This window comes from Ranitomeya imitator, chromosome 8 (genome assembly GCF_032444005.1).
Source record: "Ranitomeya imitator isolate aRanImi1 chromosome 8, aRanImi1.pri, whole genome shotgun sequence".
In the NCBI taxonomy this organism is placed as follows: Eukaryota; Metazoa; Chordata; class Amphibia; order Anura; family Dendrobatidae; genus Ranitomeya; species Ranitomeya imitator.
In genome coordinates, this window is record NC_091289.1 from 57,737,214 (window position 1) to 57,749,733 (window position 12,520).

The window sequence follows — 12,520 nt, forward strand, 5'->3', positions numbered from 1 at the left end:
ATAGAAAACTGCATAAAAAAAGGATAAAAAAACGCATCAAAAAACGCATCAAAAAACGCATCAAAAAAGGACAAAAAAAGGACCAAAAAAAGGACCTGCGTTTTCTGCCAAGAGCTGCAGTTTTTTAAAAAAAACTGTCCTGAAAAAAAAAGGATGGAAATCCTGAACGTGTGAACATACCCTAAGAGAGAGAGAGAAAAAGAAAAAAAAAAAAGGGGGGGGGGGGGAAACGAAAACACTGATGACAAGCAAGACACCACGCGCTCAAATGTCCAGGGATTAAGACTAAACCTCCAAGGCGAACCCACAGTGAAACCATCCGCCCCATCAGGAGATTCAATCAATTAACAATAAGTATCCATGGGACCACTCAACTGCAGCAGAGTGTCTAAATACATTGCAGCAATGAGTAGAGGCTAATTAAAACTAGAGAAAAAAAATGGGAACAAAAGAAAAGAACTTCATGGAGGATCAGAGGAGCCTTCATTGGTGTGTCGATTCTTGGAACGGGGGACCTTGAGCCACCTTGGAGGAGCATTTGGGAGTGTTGGAGTTAGAGGCCAGTCTGGAAGATCTATTAGTGGAAGTTCAAATGTGCCTAGGAAGTTAGCCAGGTCCCCGATCCGGCGAAAGTATGCGCTTTTGCCGCCTTTGGATGCTGTTAGTTGGAATGGGAACCCCCACCTATAGGGGATATCTCTTTCCTTGAGAGCCGCCAGCAAGGGTTTCAAGGCTTTGCGCAGGAATAGGGTGCGTCTGGATAGATCTGACAGGAGTAGTATTGGTTGGCCTTCAAACTGGAGAGATCCCTTTTTCCTAGAAGCTATCATGATGGCCTCCTTAATTCTAAAGTAGTGCACCCTGCAGATGACATCTCTAGGGCGTGACTCAGACGTGGGTTTAGGACCAAGAGATCTATGAATCCTGTCGAACTCAATGGTGTTGTCTTCGTGATCGCCGAGAATGTCCAGGAATATTCTCTGGACTGTGCGGTCTAAATCCTGAGGACTGACGGATTCTGGGAGGCCACGTATACGGATATTGTTACGCCTGTTGCGGTTTTCCATTTCTTCAAGGCCAGATGACATTTCCTCCAGTTTCATGGTATGATCCATTAAGATTTCTCTGTGAGCCTGGAGTTCTTGTGAGATATCTTCTTGAGTCTTTTCCACGTCCTCTATACGCGATGTGAATTCCATCTGCAGATTATGTATCTCCTTTTTATACGAGTTCTCAAGTCTGCACGCAAAGCTTTCTAGATCTGTTTTGGTTGGGAGAGCTTTAATATATTTACTCAGCTCAGCTATATTCATGTCCTCAGGTAGGTCTTTGTCTCCATTACTATTGTCTGTTGATTTTTTAGGAGAGATATGTGAAGACTAACATAGTAACATAGTAACATAGTTAGTAAGGCCGAAAAAAGACATTTGTCCATCCAGTTCAGCCTATATTCCATCATAATAAATCCCCAGATCTACGTCCTTCTACAGAACCTAATTGTATGATACAATATTGTTCTGCTCCAGGAAGACATCCAGGCCTCTCTTGAACCCCTCGATAGTAACATAGACTGAGGCTCTTTGGAGGAGGAACCATTGTTATGCGGGGTTTGCGACATTGTTGATCTGGTATTCCTTGTTTGGAGTGGCTGGTTTAAGAACCGTTCCATGTCCTCTAGAGAAGGCTCCTTGTGTAAGCTTGTGGGTTGTCCAGAAATCCTTTTAGTTTTACCCATGTATGACTGCTGCTATTAATTGCCCATGATAGTGTTCAGGGGAACATGGGGGTGCAGCGATCACCACATTAGGCTCAGCCCCCCATCAGCAAGCCCCCTCCGAGGTGCATTTAATTACGATCTTAGGGTTAGTGGGGCATGTACAATGTTCTGAGCCAGGAAGGGGGAACCTCTGGATGCTATAATCGATCCCAACACTAGGTGTCACCAGAGGTCTAGATTTGTAGAATGCAGGCTTACTGGGTAATATGCTGGTAGTCTGTGTTTCCAATATTAATGTAAGAAAGGCACAATGACAGCCCCGTATAGAGCAATGGCAGGGTGACTGCACCGCTTCTGCAGCAAGGCTGGTGAGCAGGACAGTATGCTGGCGTGCCGAGAGTCTTAGGTATGCCCGCACTATGATGGTGTTTCTCTGTAAGGGGATCTGTCCCCAAGATGGCGTCCACCCTCCCACTGGCGGGAAAACGACCAGCACAGGGAACACAATGGCGGGCGTCCCGGGGGGTCTCCTGTCCCACCTGTACCAGTCCTACCTTGGTCGCCTTTCTCCTAAGTGAGGTGTGGTCTGCGCACTCTTCAGGGTCTTCCCTGCAGGAGCTGCAGCTGAGCGCGCCTGCGATGCTCTCCTCTCGGGTGCCGCGGGAGGTCCAAGGGCGGGAGGGCCTCTCTCTCACCACCCCTTTAGCTCGGCGGGGGGTCCGCAGTCTTCTCACTGCCGCCTCGCACCTTACTATGTGCCATCTGCTGGACTTCCCTTTGCCGTCTGCGGTACCTGAGGAGTCCTTGCTGTGCCGGCCTGTTTCTGGTGCGGCTGTGCTGCAGGGCCACTCTGTGCCTGAGGGTCCGGTGTGCCGGCTCCTCGCCGCGGGAGATCGCCGGCCAGGGGTCCCCCTTGATCCAGGTGTATTGCCAGGTAATAACTGGTGGTCCGTTCTTGGTTAAGGTCTGGGGAAAGACCTATATCTCCTCTTTGCTGGAGGAGATCTCCACCATGCGTCCTTCTTCTCCAGCAGCTGGACACGCCCCCTCATAACTTTTTTATTTTTTTGCTGATGATGCTGTGTGGCGGATCGTCTTTTGCGGGACAAGATGACGTTTTCAGCGGTACCATGGTCCGTGACCACTCCTGGCACATAGCGCCAGATGTCAGCTGCGATAGGCAGCTGACACCCGGGCCGCGATCGGCCGCGCTCCCGTGAGCGCGGCCGATCGCTATGACGTACTCTCCCGTCGAGGGTCAGATAGGCCCAGGTCACCTCGACGGGATAGTACGTCCAAGGTCAGAAAGGGGTTAATGACCCTTTCTATGCTGGTCAGAAACATGCAGCTCCATTTCAGCTGCTTCTGATCTGGTTGTTAACTCTTCCTACAAAACATGGGCAGATCCTCTCTGCCTTGCCAGTGAAAGCTCTGCTTCCTTGCTCTTAGACACTGTGCTGAATAGGAGTTTGTTGTTACCATTGGAGATTCTCCTTCCTTTGTTGTGTGGTAAAGATAAGTAGTTGAAGGTTGAAGTTGTGGTGCTCTGTAGTTTGCTGTTGTGCGTTTGTGTTTATCTCCTGGTACCCTTTTCTCATTTCATTTATTCCTCCCTGCCCCTATCCTCCCTATTATTGGTCAGTGCATTTGTATGATAGAGGTTTTCTGTTATCCGTTTTGTCTTTGTGTCTGGGTTACCTTTCATTTCTGTTTCATGCCTCATGGGGTGAGGGAGGGGACAGATTTAGTTTTTTACAGGCGCATAGTAAGGTCGGAGACCCAGGCCTCTCTACCTTCAAGAGTACCATCGGGCCAGGGATAGTTTGGGTCCCAGCTCCATATGTAGTTTGAGGACCCTTTTCCTTACTGAAGACCATCACAACATAACACTGAGACAGCTTAAGGACCTTCCGTAAGATCAGTCATGTGACCGTGATGGCAACGCAGGTCTTGTACTCTTTGGGACTTTAGGACCCTTGGTGACATCATGCCTCTTTAAGTATGTGTTGCATATATGCATGTATCTGTATGTGCACGCATTTCTCTGTATGTGCATACATAAAACTATTTATGTGCATGCATGCCTCAGTATGTATGTACAGTTGTGTGACAGTGTTTGCCCCTTCCCGATTTCCTATTCTTTTTCTTGTGTGTTACACTTACTGTAAATGTTTTAGGATGTTTCAGATCACCAAACAAATTTAAATATTAGACAAAGATAACACAAGTAAACACAAAATGCCATTTTAAATGAAGATCTTTATTATTAAGGGAATAAGAAATGCGTGAAAAAGTGATTGTCCCCCTTTAAAACATAAATTAACTGAGGATATCACATCTTTGGAAAGCTGAGTTAATATTCCCTTGCCACACGCAGACCTGATGATTACTGTCACACCTGATTTAAATCAAGAAATCACTTAAATAGGACCTGCCTGACAAAGTGAAATAGACCAAAGAAAGTAACAGCTAGACATCATGATCCAAAGAAATTCTGGAACAAACGAGAAGCAAAGTAGTTGAAATCTGCAAAAGGTTTTTGCCAAGAGTGGGCAGCTTTACCATCAGAGAAAATAACCTCATCCACAACTGCCAGAAAAAAATTTCATCTGTCATTGATGTCCACACCCCCCCCCCCCCCCCCCCCCCCTGAAGAAGTGAACACGAAACGTGCGTTGGGGTGGAGGGAGACAGTGCTAGAACCCGCAGCAGATACGGTTTGAATTCCTATAGAAATAGGTAAACAATTCCTTCCCTATTTTGTGGTTTATTTTTTTACTTTGTATTAGGCAATCAGCCACTGGGCACAAATTGCAAAGACTATTCAAACAGGAATGGGATTGTCCTAATAGGATTACACTATACATAACTGTTTATAAATGTGTTTTTTTTGTCTGGCATGTTTTCCCTGACACAAGAGGCATCTTGGCACTATTAATTTTTGTCAAAAATTTTTTGTGATTTATTATTGATGATTTTAAAGTATACTAATAAAATATAATACTTTGTATGCTCTGGGCAGCTGCTTGCTTTTAGATCATACCTTTGATTTTCTCTGTTCATGTCTTTGTCAGTGGGCACACTTACAAAATCAGCAAGGGCTCAAATACTTATTTCCCCCACTGTAAGTGCTTTGTGTATGCATGTATTTGTTCTTTGTATACCTATATGTGTGTGTGTGTGTGTGTGTGCGTAACATACTGGTGTGTAGCATCCGCATTTATAAATTGCAGCAGCGCAGACGAGAGTTCATATGTGTAAACATGTTGACATTCATCCAACGAACGAGCAACATGCTGCTCAGTCATAGAGTGATTGTATTGTTTATGGTGGAACAAAAATCAATGTTCTCAGCAGCACATTGCAAATGTGCTGCTGATAACATGATGCTGGGGCCAGATTGACCTAACAGCGATTGTTCTGTGCCAATCGTTCTTCCTCAGTCGGTGTGAAGAGTCCTGTAAACAATGACGTGAATATTGTTGATCGTGCTGGTTTAACATTCTGAACTCAGCACATATTACAGGATGAGGAACAATATTACAGGATGAGGGACATTATTACAGGTTGAGGGGACCTTATTACAGGATTGGGAACATTATTACAAGATGGGGCCAGAATTACTATAAGGGGCTACTTGTAAAACAATTTTACTCTTTGAGGCCGAATGGAAGGACAAAAAAGAAACAAAACGTTTTTTTATTAAAAATATATTATGGAAAAATATTTGGCCACTAAAAATACTGTTTTATGTAAAAACTGAAATAAAAAAGACCTGTACCTTAACCTATATGTTAAACACCATTATAAAGCATAAAAAAACATGCCAAAAAATGATTATCAAAAAGTCATGTAGAAAAATAATGATGTAAATGAAAACGTTATCCCCTACCGCAAAGAACCCGGGCCTTTATGTTCAATTTTTTTCTGTGTGTGGCCCACTTACCCAACCGAGTTTGAGACCCCTGATCTAATTTGTTGGAGAAAAGTTAATCACCGGAACTACATGCTGGAGAGTACAATGACAATGCTGGATATGTGTTGTGTAGGAATCAAACCTACAGCACAGACCAAAAGTTTGGACACACCTCATTTAAAGATTTTTCTGTATTTTCATGACTATGAAAATTGTACATTCACACTGAAGGCATCAAGGTTGGGGATAGATGTGGCCGGTGCCCATCTATCTCTGCAGACGAGTCCTGGCTGGAGAATTTGTCATGTCGGTCCGGGCCAGATGGAAAAGACGGGAAAAGTCAACAACTCCATCAAAAAGAAAGTCAGCTGTAAGTCTCTATACTATATATATATATATATATATATGTACTGTAATCAACAATATCAGCTGGTATCTACCACTATATGGTCACCATATGGCGGTAATATCAGTGTTGGTCTTTGTATAGCGATTTATTTTTAGTAACAGGATAGTCATCGGCTGATGTTCCCCTATACCCACTATTAGGCTGCACCACCGTAGTTGTAATCATGGATACTTGGTTTGGGGCCCATTCATATGTTTTGTGCCCCCCCTTCCTGAGCTGAACCCCTAGCTATGTCTCTGGGTATCGGTGTTCTCAATGATCTCTGAAGATTTAACAGGAGCCCAACTAAGTCAGTCCAGTTCCTGCAGCTGATCATGCATTACACTGGATCAGCATTACATGTATATCTGCTATGGAGCACTTGGTAAACATAACTTATCTAAGTGTGTATATATAGTGTATATATACAGTTAGGTCCATATATATTTGGACAGAGAGAACATTTTTCTAATTTTGGTTATAGAAATTACCACAATGAATTTTAAACAAAACAATTCAGATGCAGTTGAAGTTCAGACTTTCAGCTTTCATTTGAGGGTATCCACATTAAAATTGGATGAAGAGTTTAGGAGTTTCAGCTCCTTAACATGTGCCACCCTGTTTTTAAAGGGACCAAAAGTAATTGGACAATTGACTCCAAAGCTATTTCATGGAAAGGTGTGGGCAATCCCTTTGTTATGTCATTCTCAATTAAGCAGATAAAAGGCCTGGAGTTGATTTGAGGTGTGGTGCTTGCATTTGGAAGGTTTTGCTGTGAAGTAAACATGCGGTCAAAGGAGCTCTCCATGCAGGTGAAACAAGCCATCCTTAAGCTGCGAAAACAGAAAAAACCCATCCGAGAAACTGCTACAATATTAGGAGTGGCAAAATCTACAATTTGGTACATCCTGAGAAAGAAAGCACTGGTGAACTCATCAATGCAAAAAGACCTGGGCGCCCATGGAAGACAACAGTGGTGGATGATGGCAGAATAATCTCCATGGTGAAGAGAAACCCCTTCACAACAGCCAACAAAGTGAACAACACTCTCCAGGAGGTCGGCGTATCAATATCCAAATCTACCATAAAGAGAAGACGGCATGAAAATAAATACAGAGGGTTCACTGCACGGTGCAGCCACTCATAAGCATCAAGAATAAAAAGGCTAGACTGGACTATGCTAAAAAACATATAAAAAAGCCAGCACAGTTCTGGAAGAACTTTCTTTGGACAGATGAAACCAAGATCAACCTCTGCCAGAATGATGGAAAGAGAAAAGTATGGTGAAGGCGTGGTACAGCTCATGATCCAAAGCATACCACATCATCTGTAAACCACGGCGGAGGCAGTGTGATGGCTTGGGCATGCATGGCTGCCAGTGGCACTGGGTCACTAGTGTTTATTGATGATGTGACACAGGACAGAAGCAGCCGAATGAATTCTGAGGTATTCAGAGCCATACTGTGTGCTCAGATCCAGCCAAATGCAGCCAAACTGATTGGTCCTCATTTCATACTACAGATGGACAATGACCCAAAACATAAAGCCAAAGCAACCCAGGAGTTTATTAAAGCAAAGAAGTGGAATATTCTTGAATGGCCAAGTCAGTCACCTGATCTCAACCCAATTGAGCATGCATTTCACTTGTTAAAGACTAAACTTCAGACAGAAAGGCCCAAAAACAAACAGCAACTGAAAACCACCGCAGTGAAGGCCTGGCAGAGCATCAAAAAGGAGGAAACACGGCGTCTGGTGATGTCCATGAGTTCAAGACTTCAGGCAGTCATTGCCAACAAAGGGCTTTCAACCAAGTACTAAAAATGAACATTTTATTTAAAATTATTGAATCTGTCCAATTACTTTTGGTCCCTTTTAAAAACAGGGTGGCACATGTTAAGGAGCTGAAACTCCTAAACCCTTTATCCAATTTTAATGTGGATACCCTCAAATGAAAGCTGAAAGTCTGAACTTCAACTGCATCTGAATTGTTTTGTTTAAAATTCATTGTGGTAATTTCTATAACCAAAATTAGAAAAATGTTGTCTCTGTCCAAATATATATGGACCTAACTGTATATATATACACACACACTGTATATTCTGCAAAAATGTGACACTAGAAGGCATATAAGTTACAATGACTTTCCATTGATGGATGGGACATAAAATGCTCCCTTTATTAAATGGTCTACAAGAAAATGATCCAGCTTATTTTTAAATACTGTTATAGTGTCTGCCGTTACCATCTCTTGTGGTCGGTCATTTCACAGTCTGACTGCTCTAACTGTAAAGAACCCTTTCCTATTTAGCTGTCGGAACCTTCTTTCCTTCACACGTAATGGATATGCCCTGGTCCTTTGTACAGTCCTTAAAAGGAATGTGATATGCTGGTCCTATGTATTGACCACACATATATTTATACAGCTCTGGCAAAAATTAGGAGACCACTGCAAAATGTTCAGTTTGTCTGATTTTTCTCTTTATGGGAATATTTTTGAGTAAAATGTAAATTTTTCTTTTATGCTATAAAAGAAAAACATGTCTCTGACAACATGTCTCCGAAGTTCCAAGCAATAAATTTTGGGGTTTTTTTTCTGAAAAGGAGAAATGGTCAAAAATAAAAAAATAAACAGTGCTTTCAGACCTCAAATAATGCAAAGAAAACAAGTTCATAAACATTTAGAAACAACAATACTAATGTTTTAACTTAGGAAGAGTTCAGAAATCAATATTTTGTGGAATAACCATGATTTGTAGTCACAGCTTTCATACGTCTTGGCATGCTTTCCACCAGTCTTTCACACTGCTCCTGGAGCAAAAATGTAAGCAGTTCTTCTTTGTTTGATGGCTTGTGACTATCCATCATCCTCTTCATTACGTTCCAGAGGTTTTCAATGGGGTTCAGGTCTGGAGATTGGGCTGCCCATGACAGGGTTTTGATGTGGTGGTCGATTATAGCGACCACCACATCAAAACCCTGTCATGGCAGCCCAATCTCCAGATATATATGAGGTGTCCTATGAGGCATCTTTTTTTCTAAACTAAACAAGTCCAAATTCTCAGTAAAGGAAAGTCATTCCACACTGTAATAAATTAGGGGCTCATCTTTGAACTGACGCTAACAATATAAAATATGAAGCCCAAAACAGGATCCCATAATCTAGATGTGGTCTTACAAAAGATTTATAGAGGGGCAATAAAGGACGCGTTTGGATGACAGGATATTTTTTTTTCTTTTTTTTATGCACCCTAAAAACTTGTTTGCTTTTGCAGCTCATGTCTGACATTGAGTACTGCTGCTTAGCCTACTTGTATCCAGAATATAAGTCCGTCTACTATTCTGTCATTCCTATTATATTTCCATGTAATATATATGCAGAAATACGATTAGTCGTCAAGCTGTCGTCAAACTTTATATTTCTGAACATTAGACTTCATCTGCTGTATGTTCGATAAAGCAGACATGTTATCTAGATTGTTCTGTGATATTAAACAATCAACCTCAGTTTTTATTATAATACAAAGTTTTGTGTCATCAGAAAAAACTGATACTTTCTTCTCATTCCCATCTGCAAGGTCATTAATAAATGGATTAACCCCTTAATGACAGCCAATACCTCTTAACTGACCCGAGATATTTGAGAATAGCCTCCCCATACAGGTGACAATCCAGCAGCTGTCGGCTGTCCACTATAGCTGACAAGTTTCTGCATCAGCCCCAAAAGTTGTTGTCCATTTTGTCCTGAGTACGCTGATACCCCATATGTGGGGGAACCACCGTTTGGGCGCATGGCAGAGCTCGGAAGGGAAGGAGCACCATTTGGAATGCAGACTTAGATGGAATGGTCTGCAGGCGTCACATTGCATTTGCAGAGCCCTATGTACCTAAACAGTAGAAACCCCCCACAAGTGACCCCATATTGGAAACTAAACCCCCCAAGGAACTTATCTAGATGTGTTGTGAGAACTTTGAACCCCCAAGTGTTTCACTACAGAGGCGTGAAAATAAAAAATAATTTTTTTTCCCATGAAAATGTTTTTTTTTAGCTTCCCAAATTTTTATTTTACCAAGGGTAACAAGAGAAATTGGACGACAAAAGTTGTCCAATTTGTCCTGAGTACGCTGATACCCCATATGTTGGGGTAAACCCCTGTTTGGGCGCACGGGAGAGCTCAGAAGGGAAGGAGCACTGTTTTACTTTTTCAACGCAGAATTGGCTGGAATTGAGATCGGACGCCATGTCGTGTTTGGAGAGCCCCTGATGTGCCTAAACAGTGGAAACCCCCAATTCTAACTGAAACCCTAATCCAAACACACCCCTAATCCCAACCACACCCCTAACCCAAACTTGCCCCTAACCCCAACACACCCCTAACCCTATTCCCAACTGTAAATGTAATCCAAGCCCCAACCCTAACCCCAACGGGAAAATGGAAATACATTTTTTTTTTATTTTATTATTTTTCTCTAACTAAGGAGGATATGAAGGAGGGTTTGATTTACTTTTATAGCAGGTTTTTTAGCGGATTTTTATGATTGGCAGCTGTCACACACTAAAAGACGCTTTTTATTGCAAAAAATAGTTTTTGCGTCTCCACATTTTGAGAGCTATAATTATTCAATATTTTGGTCCACAGAGTCATGTGAGGTCTTGTTTTTTGCAGGACGAGTTGACATTTTTATTGGTACCATTTTGGGCACGTGACATTTTTGATCGCTTTTTATTCCGATTTTCGTGAGGCAGAATGATTTATAGAAAAAAATATTTTTGCATCGCTTTATTCTCAGGACTATAACTTTTTAATTTTTTCGCTGATGACGCTGTATGGCGGCTCGTTTTTTGCGGGACAAGATGACGTTTTCAGCGGTACCATGGTTATTTATATCCGTCTTTTTGATCGCGTGTTATTCCACTTTTTGTTCGGCGGTAATAAAGCGTTTTTTGCCCTTTTTTTTTTTACAGTGATCACTGAAGGGGTTAACTAGTGGGACAGTTTCATAGGTCGGGTCGTTACAGACGCGGCGATACTAAATATGTGTACTTTTATTGTTTTATTTATAGATAAAGAAAAAAATATATATATATTGTTCCCATAAATACATTTCTTTATTTAGGATTTTTTTTTTTTTTTTACATGTGTGAATATTTTTTTCTTACTTTATAACATTGCCCCAGGGAAGGGGCATCATATTATAGGGTCAGATCGCTTATCTGACACTTTCCAGAGCATTGTGTCAGATCAGCTGACAGGCAGTGCAGGGACACTTGCAAGCGCTTGCTCTGAGCAGGTGCTTGCAAGCCACCTCCCTGCAGAACTCGGATGCAGCCCAACAGCCATATTGAATCCGGGCCTGCAGGGAGGAGGAGGTAGGAGACCCTCGGAGCAACGCGATCACATCCCGTTGCTCCGAAGGTCTCAGGGAAGCATGCTGGGAGCCCCCTCCCTGCGCGATGCTTCCCTATACTGCCGAAACACTGCGATCATCTTTGATTACAGTGTGTCGGGGGTTAATGTGCCAGGAGCGGTCCGTGACCGCTCCTGGCACATAGTACCGGATCTCAGCTGCGATAGTCAGCTGACACCCGACCGCGCTCCCCCTGTGAGCGCAGCCGATCGCTTATGACGTACAATCCTGTCACTGGGAATTAAATCCCAGGTCACCTCGACGGGATAGTACGTCATATGGGATTAAGGGGTTAAACTCCATCCCTATCCAGCCGTGTATAACGCTATTCATTTAAAGGGAACCTGTCGACGCCAAAATCGAAGATGAGCTAAGCCCACCAGCATCAGGGGCTTATCTTTGGCATTCTGTAATGCTGTAGATAAGCCCCCGATGTATCTTGAAAGATGAGAAAAAGAGGTTAGATTATACTCACCAAGGGGCGGTCCCGCTGCGGTCCGGGTCCGATGGGTGTCACGGTCCGGTCCGGGACCTCCCATCTTCTTGCGATTACGTCCTCTTCTTGCATTCACACCTCGGCTTCTGCGCAGGCATCCTTTGTTTGCCCTGTTGAGGGCAGAGCAAAGTACTGCAGTGCGTAGGCGCCGGGCATCTATGACCTTTCCCGACGCCTGTTCACTGCAGTACTTTGCTCTCCCCTCAACAGGGCAGGCAAAGTACTCCTGCGCCGGAGCGTGAATGCAAGAAGAGGACATCATCGTAAGAAGATGGGAGGCCACGGACCGGACCACTACGCCCATCGGACCCGGACCGCCCCTGGGTGAGTATAATCTAACCTCTTTTTCTCATCTTTCAGGATACATCGGGGGCTTATCTACAGCATTAGAGGTGTGGCTTCAGTCACCACTCAGTACATAGTGAGCGACAGCTGTAACCATGCTCTGGCACTAATTGGAAACTGTCTTCACTAATGCACTTTTGAGCCAGCTGTTAGTGCCAGGGTGTGGTCACTGCACTGCTCACTATGTACCGAGCGGTGACTGAAGCCGAACCTCTATGACTAAGCCAGGTGCTCCTGCGAGACTGCACGGCT

At 43.3% G+C, this 12,520-nt stretch overlaps 1 long non-coding RNA gene across 1 annotated transcript in view; it reads left to right on the forward strand.

Annotated features, from left to right (window-relative positions):
- Positions 1-1,870: 1,870 nt before the first annotated feature.
- LOC138647737 (uncharacterized) overlaps positions 1,871-12,520 on the forward strand; it is a 59,022-nt gene continuing 48,372 nt past the window's right edge. The window contains exon 1 of the long non-coding RNA XR_011315027.1: positions 1,871-2,123. This is a non-coding gene — a long non-coding RNA (uncharacterized lncRNA). The remainder of the gene's footprint in view (positions 2,124-12,520) is intronic.